Genomic DNA, 17995 nt, shown 5'->3' with positions numbered 1-17995 from the left:
GGGCATAAGAGCTGAGTTTTCTCTGAAGGTACAAATGGTATTGAGTACCAGCGGCTTTTTTCCCCAAAAAACTGAAGTTCTTTTACCATCATCACTAAGATATTTTAACAAAACTGTCTGGAACTTGGAAGACCAGACTACTTACTCCATTTCAGCTACTTTATAGAGTAGACAAACACTAACCTGGCCACAGGACCTTCAGCAATTTAGCCGAGTCATGATCAGGTATGTGGAGTCAGAATCGTGGAGTCAGAGATAATTTTTGGGTGGAGTCAAAGTCGGTAGAAATATATACTGACTCCAACTTAAATATAAAAGCGTATAATTTTAAATATGAATCAGTGATCACATTAATACATCTACAGGTGTCTATGTCTCATCATTCCCCATTTCCAATGCACTCCTACAGATCAGATTCATGTATCTCTACACTGCGATTACTACCAGCTACCACATGTAGCCATCACACATTGCACTGCGATATAATAAACCCTTCCTGCTGCTATAGTTTACATGTATACTTTTACTATCTAATGCTATTAGAACTTTAATGAAATCTTGTATCGCACAGAATGAATTACCCTAAGCTTCAATTGTACAAAAGTCTAGATAGAAATATTGCATGCATTCTATATATATATATATTTATATATATATATAAATTTGCCATTAATGAAGAAGTAAGAGTCGAACAGTAGTAAAATGAAAGGGTCAGAGGTCAATAATGATAAAATAGAGCAGTTGGAGTTGAACGTTTGTCGTATTAACTTCAGCGCACTGGCTGTGATATATTTTTTCCATCGTACCGGTACCATTGTTCATAGAAAGCACTGCATAAGAAAGAGACTTCCTACAAGTGTTCATAATGACATATTTGGGGCTTGGAAAGGCCTAATGACAAAGTTTGCTGGGTTGTATATTTATATTTTAGCAGTGAAACTATTTATGTTTGTATCTCACTTTAATCAATTGTATTGTGTTTGACTTATGCTGGGCACACACTGGGCGATATATTGACCAATCAATTGATCGGCCAATATATCTGGCGCCCGTCGGCCAGTGTGTATAGACGATACGTCTGTGAACTGCGTTGTTCACAGACATATCGCATTGGCTGTGCTGCACAGATGATGGACAGATATATCTGTAGACCACCTGTACACACACAGCGGCAGCTGCGGGGAGGAGGGCTGCCCCGCCCCTGACCCGCCTCCCTACCAGTGGGACCCGTGGCTGCCGATCTGCAGATAAAACTTTCAGGTGTATACCCACCTTTAGAATGGGCATGCTTGGCAGACAACTTTTTTTGTTCAAAATGTATTGATTAATGAAGTCAAGTAAATTCTGCTATTTAGAATTTGGAAATTCACATCCCTTAAGATTAATTACAAGTGGTAGTTAATAAATAGATATTTGCACGGAAATCAAGTTATATCTAGAGATTAGATTATATAGATTTGTTTATTTGAACATTTAGTGAAATATTACTTATTACCTGGTTATGATGTATTTCCCTTATGCTTATCAGCTCATAAATAAATAATAAATTAAAAAAATTAAATCCATAGTGCAATGATATCATGGAAACATTGGTTTAATCCTGTTTGACCAAACATGACTAATGCATCAACATTTTATAGTGGCAATTCTACACAATTAATATATACTGCATCAAAGAATGTATATGTTTGTCATCTCTATTTCTAAAGAATTATCCTCCCCAAAAAGCAGTTTAGAGATGTTACCTATATCCTCTGGTACGGGGAGCGTGGTTCGATGATCACTTGATGTCAGATTGAACTTCTGTGGCTACTGACTTTTTGCCTTTCTCCTTTTATACTACTTGCATGTATAACGTAACATTTAGCAGCTAAGCCAGGGATCAACTCCCCGTCTGTTGGATGCAGAGAACCTATTGATGTAATTACTTTTGTATCCACTTAATCATTCCATGTTTTTAAAATTAATTAAATGCACCTCTTACCGTACTGGTAGTGTCAAGTTAACATCAACAAGAACAAATTGAGAATTAATTTCTGAATCCTCTGTTCATATTGTGTCTTAAGGATAAAATGTACTTATTTCTGAAACTTCTTCAGGGAGATTGATCAAGCTGCTGTTTTGCTAGATATCTGGTTTTTAACTGATTTTAGGGTAGTTTTCAAACTGTCAAATGTATTAAAGGAAAAAACTCTGGGAAAGTGAAGCTCACTGTGCTCGTAGCAAAATGCTGTCTTATAATGCTAGTGATTTACCCAATGGACTATTTCAAGGTGGGAGTTATCTTTTCTTTATGGAGAATATCTAGCTTAGGTCAACCCTAAACTGGAAGCAGATGACCCCATTCTAAACTCTCTGAGTAGTTTCTTGATAGCCATATAGCTATTTCTTTGTGATCCTTATTGTATAGACTATGTAGAAGTTGCTCTCACTTATCTTATGTCACAACTCTCGGATGGATTATGGATGCGGCCCGTATTTAGGGAGTTGGCTAGACCTATGCCTGAGGCGCGGAGTCTAATGTGCCAGCGGTATTCACCAGGGACCCTCGCAAGAAGGTATGGACTTGGCTGCATTTGACATCACAGGTCGCAGCCCTCAGGATAGGTTCCCTTATACAGGTGCTGGTAAATTCTGGAGAAGACGTATAGCGTAGTTGACAGGCCGGTCAGAACCAAACGGATTAGATGGTACCAGGGAGCAAGCGAAATCAGGTCACAGGAAATAGCAAAAGTCAAGACCAGATATCAGATGCAGTATCAGGGGTCAGGCAAAATCATGGTCACAAACAAAGCCAAGGTCAGAATCAGGTAACGGAGTATCACAGGAATGCTGGAGTATGGTGAATGAGCCTATACTCTGGTACCTGTCTGGTCCCAGAGACTCCCTCTTATAGGGAGAAGTCCAATTCTCGCGCCAAATGTGACTACACGTTTGGCGCGCCTATCCCTCTAAATTATTTTCAGGTCGGTGCATGCGCTCCTAGGAGAGCCGCGGCCGCCTGCACTGGAGAGGGAGACCTGGAAGTGACGTCACGGCAGCGGGCGCCGGGGACTTTCCGCCTGCTGCCTGCCGCCGGAGGTTCCAGTGCTGCCGGACCCGGTAAGTACAAGCTGGTGTCCGGAGCACTGTGACATTACCCCCCCCCTCTAGGGGTGGGCACCGAACACCCCACAAATGGTTTGCTAGGAAACTTCCGGTGGAACTTCTGAAGAAGTTGAGGAGCATGGATGTCTGAGGCCTTGACCCAGCAGCGTTCCTGAGGACCATACCCCTTCCAATCCACCAAAAACTGAACAGCTCCTCTAGAAACCCTAGAGTCCAGAATTTGTTTCACTTCATATTCCTCCTGATGGTCTACCAGAATCGCAGGAGGAGAACTGCAAGGAGTAGAAAAACGTACCAGAGGCTTGAGAAGAGACATATGAAACACATTAGGTATTCTTAGAGTATTCGGAAGTTTCAGACTATATGCTACTGGATTGATCACTTGTAAAATCTGAAAAGGGCCAATGAATCTGGGAGCGAATTTCATTGTTGGCACTCTTAACCTCAGATGTTTGGATGACAACCAGACTTTATCACCAGGTCCCAGCACTGGACCTCTTCTCCTTTTCCTGTCTGCAAACAGCTTGTACCTTGAAGAGGTTTCATGTAAATTCCTTTTTACCATTTTCCAGATCCTAAAGAAATGATTCACTGCACCATGCACGGCTGGAAATTATACTGATTGAAGGCCTGGTAACTCCGGTAACACTTGATGCAAACCATACTGCACGAAGAATGGAGAGTGTCCCGATGCTTCATGTTATAGATTATTGTGGGCAAATTCAGCCCAAGGCAGCAGAGAGACCCAGTCATCTTGACTGGCAGAAACATACATACGAATGAATTTTTCCAATTCCTGGTTTACTCGCTCAGTTTGCCCATTACTCTGGGGATGATACTCCAAAGAAAAGCTCAAGTTGATGCCAAAGCACCTGCATAATGCTCTCCAGAACTTATATGTAAACTGCACCCCCTCGGTCGGAAACAATGTCCTTAGGGAACCCATGTAACGTAAAGATTTCTCTTATGAACACTTCCGCCAGTTTTTGTGCTGAAGGTAGACCTCTTAAAGGAATAAAGTGAGCGGCTTTGGAGAATATATCCACCACCACCAGAATTGTGTTGAACCTTGACATGAAGGCAGATCAGTCACAAAGTCCATAGAAATGTGAGTCCAAGGACTATCAGGCACTGGTAGTGGCAGCAGGGAACCTGATGGAGAGTGTGGTGGAACCTTGTGTTGAGCACAGATGTGGCATGCTGCCACAAAGTCCTTTACATCCTGATGGATCGATGGCCACCAGTACCTCCTAAGGATCAGCTCCAAGGTTTTTCTAACTCCTGCATGCCCACTGAAACATGATGAATGTGCCCACTGAAGCAATTTAGGCCAGAGTTCTGGTGTTATGAATGATTTTCTCAAAGGAATCTTGACCTTATTGGTGACTGCTATGAAACAAGCAGGGTTTAGAATTGCCTTGTCTTCCCTTACTTCTTCCATTTCAGCAGAATTAAATGCTCGAGACAGGGCATCGGCTTTGATGTTTTTATTGCCTGGCCGGTAAGTAATCACTAGATTAAATCGATCGAAGAATAAAGACCATCTGGACTGACGATAATTTAGACAGTGAGCTGTCCTGAGGTACGTCAAATTCTTGTGATCGGTATAGACTGTTACCGGAAAATTAGCTCCTTCCAACAAGTATCGCCATTCTTGTAGAGCCAATTTAATGGCAAGTAATTCTTTATCACCAACAGCATAGTTCCTCTCTGCTGCAGAGAACTTTCGGGAAAAGAACCCACAGGCGTACCATTTTTTTCTTTATCTTTCTGCAACATGACTACCCCAACACCAACTGTGGAAGCGTCCACCTCCAAAAAAAAAGGTTGGTCACAATTAGGTTGCCTCAGGATGGGTGCTGAAAGGAAGTGCTGACCCTTTATGGTAAGAGCAGTGATGGGAGCAGCAATGGAAGAGTAGTTCCTGATGAACTGGCGGTAGAACTTGTAAAAACCCAGGAAGCATTGTATAGCTTTCAACCCAACTGGACGGGACCGATTGACAATAGCAGCAAGCTTCTCTGGGTCCATTTGAAGGCAGGAACCCGAAATGATGTACCCCAGAAATGTTAGTTAATTTTGCTCAAAAGAGCATTTCTCCAGTTTGCTGAAAAGCTGATTAGCCCAGAGCCGTGACACTACCTCACAAACATGTTGACGATGACTTGCTATATCCTCAGAAAATATTAGGATATCGTCCAGGTATACCACTACATATTTATACAACAAGTCCCGGAAAATATGATTCATGTACTTCTGGAAAACTGCTGGGGCATTGCTTAATCCGAAGGGCATGAGTAAGTACTCGTAGTGGCAGTCACGAGTATTAAAGATTGTCTTCCATTCGTCCCCAGACCGAATTCTAATTAGGTTGTAGGCCCCATGGAGATCCAGCTTAGTGAAAATCTTTGCCCCTTTTATTCGGTCAACAAGTTCAGAAATCAGCGGTAGGGGGTACCGGTCCTTAATGGTGATTGCATTCAGGCCCCGTTAATCGATACATGGTATCAAGCCTCCATCTTTCTTCTTGACAAAGAACAGACCGGCTCCGGCAGGTGACTTAGACTCCCTGATAAAGCCACGCTCCATATTTTCCTTAACGTATCCGGTTACAGCCTGGGACTCTGGAAGCGAAAGGGGAAAAATTCTTCCACTGGGCAGTATCTTCCCCGGTAGCAAGTCAATAGCACAATCCCATTCCTGGTGAGCAGGAAGCTTCTCCGATGCCTTTCTGCTGAACACGTTTCTAAAGGATTGATATGGGACTGGAAGTCCTCTGGAATGACAACTGAACTTTGAATGACACGGTGTGGAGGTTTAACAAATGATAAACAGGACCCACTGCATTCAGTCCCCCACGACAGAATTTGAGGATCCTTCCAATCTAGAACAGGAGCATGCTTGTGGAGCCAGGGATCGGACTCTCAGCTGACGGGAGAATATAGAATGTTATCAATTCTCGATGAAGGGCCCCTATTTGCATGGTGACTTCTGTCGTCTGTGAGTGAATGGTAGCCGTAGGAAGTTTATTCCCATCTACTCCAATAATGCAAAGGGGTTTTTGTAGCAGCATACTCGAAATCCTTAACTCTTGGACCTTCTTAGCCGTAATAAAATTGCCATCGGCACCTGAATCTAAGAAGGCCTTGATGGTTTCGGATGAATTTCCCACAATCAGAGTTACATCGATGGAAAACTGGGACATAACACTGTTTTTTGGGGTGTATTGGAATGCACCTAACCTGACCACCCCTTGATCAGTTAGGCCTTCTCATTTCCCGGATGCTTTGGACAGCCAGAGAGGATGACCTAGTTCACCACAGTACAAACAAAGTTTATTTTTACACCTCCTATCCCTTTCTGCGGCAGGAAGGCGAGATTTCCCAATTTGCATGGGTTCCTCTAGGGGCTCAGTAGGTGCCATGAAACGTGGAGCAAGCTTCAAGGTGAAGCGGTGAGATTGTTCCTTTTCCCGTGTTCTCTCTCTGTGGCTAAGATCCACTCGGATACACAAGGAGACTAAGTCGTCCAAAGAAGTTGGCAATTCCCTAGATGCAAGGACATCTTTAATTTGATCCGACAGACACTGCATAAAGGCGGCAACCAGGGCTTCGTTTTTCCACCCCAACTCAGAAGCAAGGGTTCGAAACTGCATACTGTCCTGCATACTGTCCTGCAGATTGATTTCCCTGTTTCAGCTGTAAAATGGCCGATCCTGCAGAGGATACCCATCCAGGCTCATCAAAGACCTTCCGAAAAGTTCTCAGGAATTCAGCGCTGTTGTTGACTAGCGGATCATTCCTTTCCCACAATGGAGAGGCCCAAGCCAATGCCTGACCTGACAATAGCAAGATTATATAAGCCACTTTTGTTCTGTCTGAAGGGAAGCTTGCTGCCTGGACTTCGAACTGGATCAAACACTGCTTCAGGAATCCACGACAACCTGTAAGATCCCCATCATACTTTGTTGGATTCGTAATCCCTATAGGTGCGGAAGCTCCTGTGACTGGTGCAGTAGTGGATGGGCCTGGCTGTACCGGAGGTGTTTGACCGACACCGACTTGCTGCATTAGTGTCTGCAAAGACTGCGTAATCTGAGCCTGGTCTTGTTCTTGCTTCTCGACTCTAGCAAGTTCTCGAGCAGATCTCGTGGTGATGGATTACTAGCAGCATCCATGTCACATTCTGTCACAACTCTCGGATGGATTATGGATGCGGCCCGTATTTAGGGAGTTGGCTAGACCTATGCCTGAGGTGCGAAGTCTAATGTGCCGGCAGTATTTACCAGGGACCCTCACAAGAAGGTATGGACTTGGCTGTGTCTGACACACAGGTCGGTGGAATCTAATATCTCAGGGCCTAATTCAGCACGGATCGCTATTGCAGATCCGTAATCGCACACAGGGACGCTGCGACTATATGCTAATGAATTCAATCACAGAGCAGTTGCACAGCAGTATAGAGACACCCACTACTGCTATCTCACATCCGTCTTACCCTGCAAACCTTCATAACATCGTGTACCATCGGAGCCTCACGCACAATTACAGCAGGTTAGACCTTACTCAGAAATTGCTAACCTTCCTGTACGCAGCGAGTACTCAATCTGTGTATGCCATTGTAGCAGCTAATTTATGCACACCCATGCAACAGCGTTCAAACGAACAGGCATGCATGCGTTTAGCCAACCACACTCCCGTCACCACCCCCTCTGCGATGGATCTGCGTGATCAGAGAAGAGTCCACTGCACAGGAAATTAATTGGGCACGATTCTATTCTATGCAATGTGAATAGCGCCAGGAGTGAGCTCCCGGAGCTATTCAATACACCACGCTGCCAAGTCCGACTAGGATTTCTTCTCGCATCCCCCCTGGGATGAAAGCAGAAATCCGACAAAAGTCCCGGTGCGAGGCTGTTTTCTGTCCTTAGCGCCGGGAAAACAGCACTGTGCCGGGAAGTTAGGTCGGGGAATGCCCGTTATCGTGCCTTAAACAGGTTGTTTAGTCACGAGAACGGGCATTCTCCGACTAAACACCGCGCACAATTGAATAGCTCCGGGAGCTATCTCTCGGCGCTATTCACATCGCATAGAATAGAATCGTGCCCATTGTTACATATAAGAAGGACCCCAAATAATGCATTCCATAAATCCACAATATTGATTTTCTCCTGGATATCGGGGATGCTGCCTAAGATAAATAGGATACACATTAACTAGAAAGGAAAATAATCTGTATATGACGCACAAAAGAGAAATTTGTTCTGAATAACGTCTATACGTTTGCTGGGGCTATAATAATTAACAGACAACTATAAAGGCACTATAAGATGCCTGAACAGCTATTAATGCACATTGAAAAATAATTCAGTTATACAATAAAGGAATCTCTGTCGGCTTTTGGTGAATTAAACACGTTTATTTGAATGGTTATAACGGTGAGATTATGACTATTGGAATATTCAAGTAGCATAAAAATGTATGTTTTTATGAACACAGCAAGATATAAGGCTGTGAATAAGCTGAGATTTATTGTTACACATGTTGCAACTGAGATTATAATTGGCAACATTTATACCAAACTCTGACTGAAGTCATTTATAATAAACTGTAGAGAAGCATAAGATAAATATATAGATCTACTGAGAAAGAGAACACATATAACTTATGCTGGGCATACACTACCAGATAAAATGTCTGTCAGACCGACAGACATTTTATCTGGCAGCCTGCCAGCCGCAGAAGTCGCCGGCATACACTGTGAGAGAAATCTCACAGTGTATAGCCCGACATCCGCGCTCCGCCCCCGGGGGCGGAGACATTTCCCTGTTCCTTCCGTAGGAAGGAACACAGGAAATGTCTGTCTGTCGGCCGCGCTGGGCATACACTGCCCGATGCGGCCGACAGTTTACCCGCTAAATATCGCATCGGACGGGCATGCTGGACAATCCAGCATGCCCGACCGAGCAATATTTAACCCTCGGTCGCCCCCCCACACGCTACAATTATCGCGGCGATCCGCCGATATCGGGCGGATCGTCCCGATAATTGTAGCATGTATGGCCAGCATTAATGGTGTAAGTGAGGGAAGGTTACAAATAATAACAATTAAGGATACTGCAGTGATACAAGTGAATATATAAGGCAATGCAGCCTATGATATAAGGGATCCCTATACGCTTCTATCAAACAATAAGAGATTTACACTATGTATACATAAATCCTATTAAGGATAATCTCTTACAATATCTACACTCCATATATTCTATATGTGATTTTCATAAAATAGACTAATATTGAAATTTGAGATGATCTCGGCCTATTTATAATAACTCATCATATGTTAAATGCTCATAAATTGAAGACAGGACACAAATTTTGAAGATCATAAACGGGCATAGAGCAATTTTTTATCACATTCGATATTTTATTCACAATTTCTACACTACTATCTTTTATATTTCGCTATTTTTATATATCATATATTTTATATGTAATAAAGGTTATATTTTATTTTGTTGTGCGCCATGTACAGATATTCTTCTTTTCTGGTCTGTGTGATCACAGTGCGATCGCAGTGGTGCCTTCGTTCATACGCACTGCGATGCATATGCTGTATGCAAGAATCGTCCATCTGAGTACACGTTAGCAGTTGCGATCCTTGCTGAATCAGGCTTTCAGTCCCTATTTTTACAAGTTAAGAGCCAGATGAAGAACCTGTGTGATTAGGTGCAGTCCGAGGTCTCCTAGCACAAGCAGATGATCCCAGTCTCTATGTGGGTCCAACACTACTGGGCGAAAAGTTGGGCCTCCGCAGTCACTCCCTTAAGCTTGCCTTAACCAGGGTTTTCCTAATTCTAGGGACCCAATGCACTTTATAGCTGAACTAAAAGGTTTCATCCAAATATTGACTTTCCTATGAGGTGTCCCAATCCTTGTTTTCAAGGAAACGAATGGTCTGGTACATAGTGGTTGAAGTGGGCTATACAATTAATGATATGTCATACCAGCACTTCTCTCCATGATTTGTCACCTGCAAACATATTTTCCTCCATTGCAGAGGCTATGGTAGGTGAGATAGTGATGCAATGTTGACAATCACAATGTCAACAGTAATAATGTTGACACCACAATGTTAACAGTTATGATGTTGACATTCTTGAAATGTAGATAGACATTATGCAGAATGGTGACATTAGGGTTAGAATGCAGGAGCTGAGACACTAAGGGCTGAGTTAGGGTTAGAGGCATTGCTCATCAATGGATGACAGCTGGAACTTACCCTCACTTGAAGACCGTACCCAGAAGACACCACAGGAGCTGCTCAAAATCCAATAGCCAGTAAGTCAGCACTGCATCGGGACACACAGTTTTGTTGACATTCTAATCATGTCGACGTTACAACCATGTTGTCATTCTCATGTTGACATTATGAATGTTGAAACAATGAATGTCGACAAAATATACCAAACCCTTTACATTGACCTCCAGAAAAATGTCTGCTACTTGTATAACTCATACATAAAATGGTACTCTGGCGTCTACTTAGAAATAATGAACCCTAGAATACAGTAATGCAGATTCACATAAAATTAGTCTGAATATCACTGGAATATAGTGATAGTACAATTCAATTACTGATATATGAGCTGTAATCACAGAATGCCCATCCAAGAGGTCAATTAAAATGTAATTTATTGATAAAACCAATTTGTATACAAATCCCCAGAAAGCATACAATAATATTCTTTGATCTCGAGAGTGCACTCTCACAGTAATAGACAATAAAATGTATCACAATATCTAATAAATAAAGCAGGCTTTTGTAAAAGAAAAAAAATGTTTTTATTAAATCCCCATTCGGTAGCAGGGAAGGGGTTGTCTGCACCTCTGGCAGTCAGTGACAGGTAACTCTTAAACAAAAAATAAATATTAAATAGACTAATGAAAATGTTTATTATTTACCCTAATGCTTCAGAGAGATACACTGTAGTTTATCTGATACAATGTTACCAATCGGCTAAAACAGAGAACTGTAGGAATTAACATATGCCCAGTGATTAGAATTACCTTTATGTGATATACTATCAAAATGAGTCTACATCCCTTAAGTGAAGAACCTATTAATAACCTAAACATTAATGTAGGACTTTTAAAACATTATTTACTGTTCTATTTACACATGCCAATATACTAATATGGGAATCTAACTGCTAATTCAAGACCTTCCAATTAAGCATCTCTCCACATTTGTATTGACTACTGGGGATTTATAAATCCTCATTAAAAACAAGAATCCACCTTATTTTCTAAAATAAACTTTGTGGAAGCCTATAATTTCAGGAAGATCTAGAAAAGCGATGAATTGAAAACATAATCTAACACATACTCAGCATTATGAATGCTTAGTGATTGATATCTTTCAGATATGTAAAGGCCCAACAGTGTTTCGAGATTTTGTTAATAAAGTTTTTAGAGAATATTTATGTAAATTAATGGAGGTATATTTTGACAGCATCCTCATATTTACAGTACATTGTCTTCAAGTCAACATGGTACTAAAAACATTAAGGCAGAATCAGCTTTATGTTAAACCTGAAAAATGCAAATCTGAAGAGAGTATTCATTTTTGGGCTATATCATTCCCCCCAGTGGGTTATCTAGTAGCCCAGTTGGAGTAGAAGCTATTATTGATTGGATATCACCCAGCAAACTCGGCCATACAGAGAATTTTAGGTGTATTCTAATGATTACTTCCATTCATAATGGCACCTATCACAACTATCACTATAAGGAAGCCAATCCATCCATCTAGTTATTCAGAATGTAATTAGTCTTCATAGTATCCCTATAACTATAGTTTCTGATAGAGGCTTGCAGTTTGTTGTACAATTTGGAGAGCATTTTGAACAGAAGCCATAGGAAGATCATTTGCTGGAAAGGTGGCGGCCTGGATTTCTTGCAATTTGGCTACTATAAGCAGTCAGCTCCAGTAGGAGCTTAGAAGACTCAAGTACGTGGAAACCAATGGTGGTATAGAGGGAGATTGAGCTTTGTGAGGTCAATTTTAAATTGTCAAATCTTTTTTCACTGTTCTATATACCTTAGTGTTTACACTACACCAATGGATAAATGAGAAAAGCATTTTGTAGCAATTGTGTTTTTGAGAATGTGAAGCCTTGTTTTGTGCTGTCTACTGAAACATTAAAAAACAAAAACACATCCCTGCATATGATAATTTATTTTATTTTTTTGGTAGGGGGGAGAATTACTTATGTGTTAATCTGGACTCTATCAGGTCTCTATCTGCGAGCATGCCTGTGTTGCCCCTAAGCCGCAGCATGATTGACATGCTGAGGCCATTTAGGGATGGAGGGTGTGGGTGGGGCCAGCAAGCATTGCTGAAAATGGTTGAGTGTCACCCCATTTTCTGGAAGTACAGAGGACAGGTTATGCATCTTCCAACACAGATTTCCTGGCCATGGCTGAGCAGTTCCATTGCCCATTCTGAGTAAGTCTAAGCTTACGCAGATGGGCGATGACTGTGGCCAATGGTCGCAATGGTGATGCGATGGTCATCATCAATAGCAGCACATATCATTACACCATGGCACAGGGGGCTCTTAGGAGGCATATCTAGAGATGGGGCTTACACTTAATAGATCACATCTTTACATCCTCAGATCTACATAGACTATATTTCCCGACCAGCCTCTCAAGGTATACGGGTCAAACATGGAAGTTATGAGGAATGGAAAATTAAATGAGTAAGGTTCCTGAACCAGCCCTCCATCTGGCACATGATTTTAATCATTTGATCTTACTGTGCATGCCTGAGTAGCCTCTTAGCTTCAGTTATAATAGGCAACTGCCAAGATAGCCAAACTAATGAGAATCTCAGAAATTCTCAACTGCTTCCTTGGAGCCTCCAGACATAAAAGTTTTTGAGTAGCCACCCTTTACAATTGGAGGAGGGTGACTCTGGCACTGTAGGAATCTCCTAAAGGTATCCACATTTTTTTTAGAATGTCACTTGACATCTAACCTAAGTGCTGGCAAGTGTTAAATTGCTTTTCAATTGTTAAAATCATAACATGCAGAAATGTGTCTGTCCCCATAATCCTTGAACAAATTTATGTTTTTACTTTGTATACACATCGATTGATGTTAGTCTGCCTGTTTATAGTGTTATACAATAGTTTGCAAAATAATGGCTGTATTAAAAAGAGTATTGGTGTGCAAATTGTTTACCTTATTTAGAGTTGGGCGTAAATACAAGTTGCGGTTGTGAGGATACCGGGTGACCTGAGTATCCTGGGGTTCAGGGTCACACAGTGGAGAGAGTTACAATGAAGTCAAGATGAACTTTATTCATGGAGACACAGAAATCCAGCAAACAGTAAGCAGGGTTATATCAATACAGTGCACTCAGAGTTCAGCAAAGTCTTTTCCAGCTGCTATGTATCTCCTCCCTACCTGGTCAGCAATGACAGCTGTAGCAGGGCACACAGAGTTGATGATACCCAATGACACTGAGAGGGGACAACACCCCGAACTCCAGAGTCACACTGTACACACACACTTCCCCACAATTCCCCCTGCTGCACCACCATACTTCCCTCTCTCTGATTGGTGGGCCCTGGTGTCAGTATTTCCAGAGAGGAAGGAGGAGGGCTTTTTTTAACAGGAACACTCCCTTGCTGTCTGCTGCTGACAGACTTCCTGTATGAGTCTTCTGCAGACTGAGGGCTTCAATTTAAGAACACAGAACAAGTCCTAGAAGCCCTTTTCCCTTGCCTCCTCACACACCTCCCTCTTCTTAAATCAAGGAGACAGACATGGTCCCAATGTTGGTGTCCTGTCACCTTGGCCCAAGGGTCTGCGAAGCTTGATATTTGTTTCCTCACGTCTGGATAACCAGTCACCGTTGTGATGGTCTCGTCCCTTTTTGTGAGAAATGGAAAAGTTGAAACCTTGTAACGCCAGACTGCACCTCAACAACTTCCCATTTTCCCCCGAGGTTCTATTTAGCAAATTCAATGGGTTATGGTCAGTGACAACAGTAAATTATTTCCCATAAAGATATGGTTGTAACTTCTTTAAGGCCAAGACTATGGCTAGACATTCCTTTTCGATAGTGGCGTAGGCTATCTCTCGGTCAGCTAGTTTACGGGATAGATACATGATTGGATGTTCCCTACCATCTTCTCCCACCTGACTCAACACTGCCAAGTCCACACCCTGATGCATCTGTCTGCACAATAAACTTTCTGTTGTAGTCAGGGGCAGCCAACACCAGGGCTCGAGTCAGCATGCCTTTCAAGGTGTTGAAAGCTTGCTCACACTCAACAGTCCATTCAATCTTTCGAGCATATCTCTTTTTGGGCAAGTCCATCAGAGCCTTGGTCATGGTGCTGCAATGTGGTATAAATTTCCTGTAATAGCCAGTGACTCCAAGGAGAGCCCGCACTTGTTCTGGTTGACAGGTTGGGGCCAATTGGCAATAGCCTCCATCTTTGCCGGATCAGGTCTGATAGCACCTCCTCTGGCCCGATGTCCTAGGTACTGAACCTCAGCCATCCCTATCTGACACTTATCTGGGCTAGCTTGTCTAATCCTCTTGAGCACTTCTGTCACCTGAGTTAAATGTTCCTCCCAGGTATGGCTGAAGATGGTGTTGTCATCTAGGTAGGCTTGGGCAAAGTCTTGACACCCCTCCAGTAGGTCATTCACCATTCGCTGGAATGTGGCAGGTGCGTTCTTCATCCCAAAAGGCATGGTAGTCCACTCAAATAGTCCTTCCGGTGTGATGAGGGCAGAACACTCCTGGGCCTCTTTGGTAAGTGGGATTTGACAGTAGCCTTTGCTGAAGTCCAGCGTCAAGACAAACTCAGCCCCTCCAATCCAGTCCAGTAGCTCATCAACACGGGGCATAGGATAAGCGTCAGTGGTGGTGACTTCATTCAATTTGCGATAGTCCACACAAAACTGTGTAGTTCCATCTTTCTTGGGAACCAACACAACCCCAGCAGCCCATGGGCTTTTAGATGGCACTATCACCCCCCAAAGCTAGCATCTCTTCGATCTCAGCCTTTACCTGCCTCATAACACCTGGAGTCATCCGGTAAGCGACTTGTCAGATGGGCCTAGCACTTCCAGTATCCATATGGTGGGCGGTCAGATGAGTTCGACCAGGTAGACAAGAAAACTAGGCCTGTTCAGCCGCTAAGATCCTCCACAACTCCTACTACTGGGCTGCATTCAACTGTTGTCCCACCTGGACTGATTCCACTCCTTTCTTCTCTTTAGCTGCTCCCAAAAGGTCAAGCAATGGATCAGTTTCTGGTGTCTCCATTGGAGGGCAACATACCGCCATTGTTACTACTTGATGAACACGGTAGGCCTTAATTCTATTTATATGGAAGGTGTGTAGGTACTTCCCTCCTTTATCAACCGGTCCGGTGTGCCTTACCATGGTATACAGTCCTTCTCACATGGCCTGCAGTTTGTTTCTTTGCACTGGGATAAGCACCATGACTTTTTGCCCTGGATGCAACTCTCAGTCTTGAGCGTGGGTGTCATAACATTCCTTTTGTCTCTCTTGTGATTCCCTGAGATGCTTTTGGGTTAACTGTAGCAATCTTCTCATGCGGTTCCGCATATACTCTACTTATTGTAAAATGGGCTGCTGGTGTTCTTGGAACGTTCCCTCCCAGCTCTCGTTGACCAGGTCTATAGGCCCCTGCACTTTCTGGCCATAAAAAAGTTCAAATGGGGAATTTCCAATAGATGCCTGTGGGGCTTCCCAATAAATGAATAGATGCTGTTGAAGGGCTCACTCCCAGTCCCTCCCCTCAGACTGCACATAAGCTTGTAGAAGCCTTTTTAGCGTTCCACTGAAACATTCACAGAGTCCGTTAGACTGTGGATGATAAGGGGTGGTCCGAAGAGGTTGAACCCCCCACTTTTCACACAGGGTTTGCATTAGTTCACCTTGGAATTGGGGACCTTGATCTGTGAAGACTTACTGCGGGTATCCGACCCGACTGAATATGTCCATCAATGCTTGCGCAACATGTTCTGTGCCAATAGATGACAGGGCCACACCCTCAGGGTAGCATGTAGCAAAGTCCACCACCATTAGGATCTACTTCTTTCCCGTATGACTGGGAATAGCTAATGGTCTGGCCAGGTCTATGGCAATACAGGAAAAGGGCTCCCCTATAATAGGTAATGGTTGCAGAAGATCTTTTCGGTGGGTCTTCCCCAGTCTCTGGCAGGTATCGCAGGTGTCTCAATACTGCTTAATATCTCTAGAGATCCGTGGACAGAATAAATTCCGCAACAGTAGGGCCAGTGTTTTACGGGTTCCAAAATGCCCGGCCACTGGAATGTCATGAATAAGAGCTAGTAATTGTGCTCTGTACGGTGCAGGTACCACCAATTGTTTAGTAGGCATGACTGTTTCCTGTCCAGACTGAGGAATGACCACTCGGTACAGTAATTCCTCTTCCCAAACTATCTTGCTCCCATCGGCTGTTTCCAACCCCAGGTCAGCTGCACTCCTTAATTTACTTAGGGATAGGTCTGTCCATTGGGCCTGTCGAAACTCACTCTGGTCCACCTCCCCCAAATCTATCTCTGAAGTACTGGACAAGGGACTGGAATTATTCACCATTGTGGTCGGGGTAGGTTGGTTCTGTATCTGTCACCTGCGTCACTGCTCTTTGGGTTTGGCTCTGGGTCACTACTTGAACGAAGCATCTCAACAGTCCCTGTCCCAGATAATTCCTGAGGATGACCTTGGCTGGTAGCCCCTTGAGTACTCCGACCTCCACGATTACTTGATCAGCTCCCCAGTCGAGATGTATCTTGGCAATGGGGATATTGGTCTGTTGTCTCCCAGTGGTGGCAATCAGGTCTGGCTCAATCAATGTGAGTGAGGCCCCAGAATCTCATAGGCCCGCTGGTCCTCTACCAACATAGGCTGTAAGTGCCCCTGCATATTCTGAGGAGTTTCAACCAAGGGAAGGGAAATCGGGGAATTAATCTGAGCACAGATATTAGAACAATTAGAATAATTGTTATTATTATCAAGGTAGTCCACATAAATTGTTATTATGCCTCTATATAGGTGCTGTTAATGTTAAGTGTGGAGGTGCTCCCCTTGAGAGTATATATGCTGATAGAGAGACAGGAGAGGGAAAAACTCTCTTTTTGGGGGCACTCTGTTGTAATTATGCTGATTAGATAAAATTAAATACTTAGCTTTTATTAGATATGCATTAAAAGATTTAGATCAAGTTAGCCATGCAATTTGTGTAAGGTTTAACGCCCGTCACACATATACGAATTGTGTCAATATATACAAACAACATCAAAACACACAAACATTTATAATTGTTAATAAAATTAGGAAAGCAAAACGAAATATTCCAGGTAATAACAGAGAACTATGTGAGGTTGTGACCCTCAAATTATATTCAATATTAAGTGGTACAATGACCCATCTATATCAGTGTTCTCAATATTTATGATTGTCAGAATGTCATAATCTTCCTTGGCATTGTCATGGTGCCATAACCAATCAATGTGTCAGCAGACACCCAAGCAGCAATAATTGTTGAAAAAACATTTATAAGCCTTTTTCTTCGGTCATTGATGGGCTTTTCAATTAAACAGTTATATGAAACTTTTTATAGTCATACAGTGAAAAACATGCATATTCAATCAAAAAGCATAACATCTAATCGCATTTGGGAAGAGTATGCTAATATGGGTTCCCAAAATGGTCAGAGAATAACATTGGGTACCATAAGAGAATATAGGGTGATATAGGAAAGAAATAGAATAGACTACACCCTTCTATAGTTATAGAAACAGCAGCT

General features: G+C 42.8%; 1 protein-coding gene across 3 annotated transcripts in view; it reads right to left on the bottom strand.

Moving 5' to 3' along the window:
* The window catches only part of CGA (glycoprotein hormones, alpha polypeptide), a 69004-nt gene that overhangs the window by 24866 nt on the left and 26143 nt on the right, over nt 1–17995 (bottom strand). The window contains exon 1 of one of the 3 annotated variants that reach the window (XM_088471996.1): nt 1746–1801. The exons of the other annotated variants lie outside the window; for them this stretch is intronic. The gene's annotated coding sequence lies outside the window, so the exon portion shown is untranslated. Of the gene's footprint in view, nt 1–1745; nt 1802–17995 lie in introns of those variants that run through there. 3 annotated transcript variants of the gene reach the window in all.

This window comes from Taudactylus pleione, unplaced genomic scaffold (genome assembly GCF_031769625.1).
Source record: "Taudactylus pleione unplaced genomic scaffold, aTauple2 ptg000015l, whole genome shotgun sequence".
In the NCBI taxonomy this organism is placed as follows: domain Eukaryota; kingdom Metazoa; phylum Chordata; class Amphibia; order Anura; family Myobatrachidae; genus Taudactylus; species Taudactylus pleione.
Note: the sequence above shows the minus strand (reverse complement) of the source record. Positions and strands in the feature narration are given on the sequence as shown.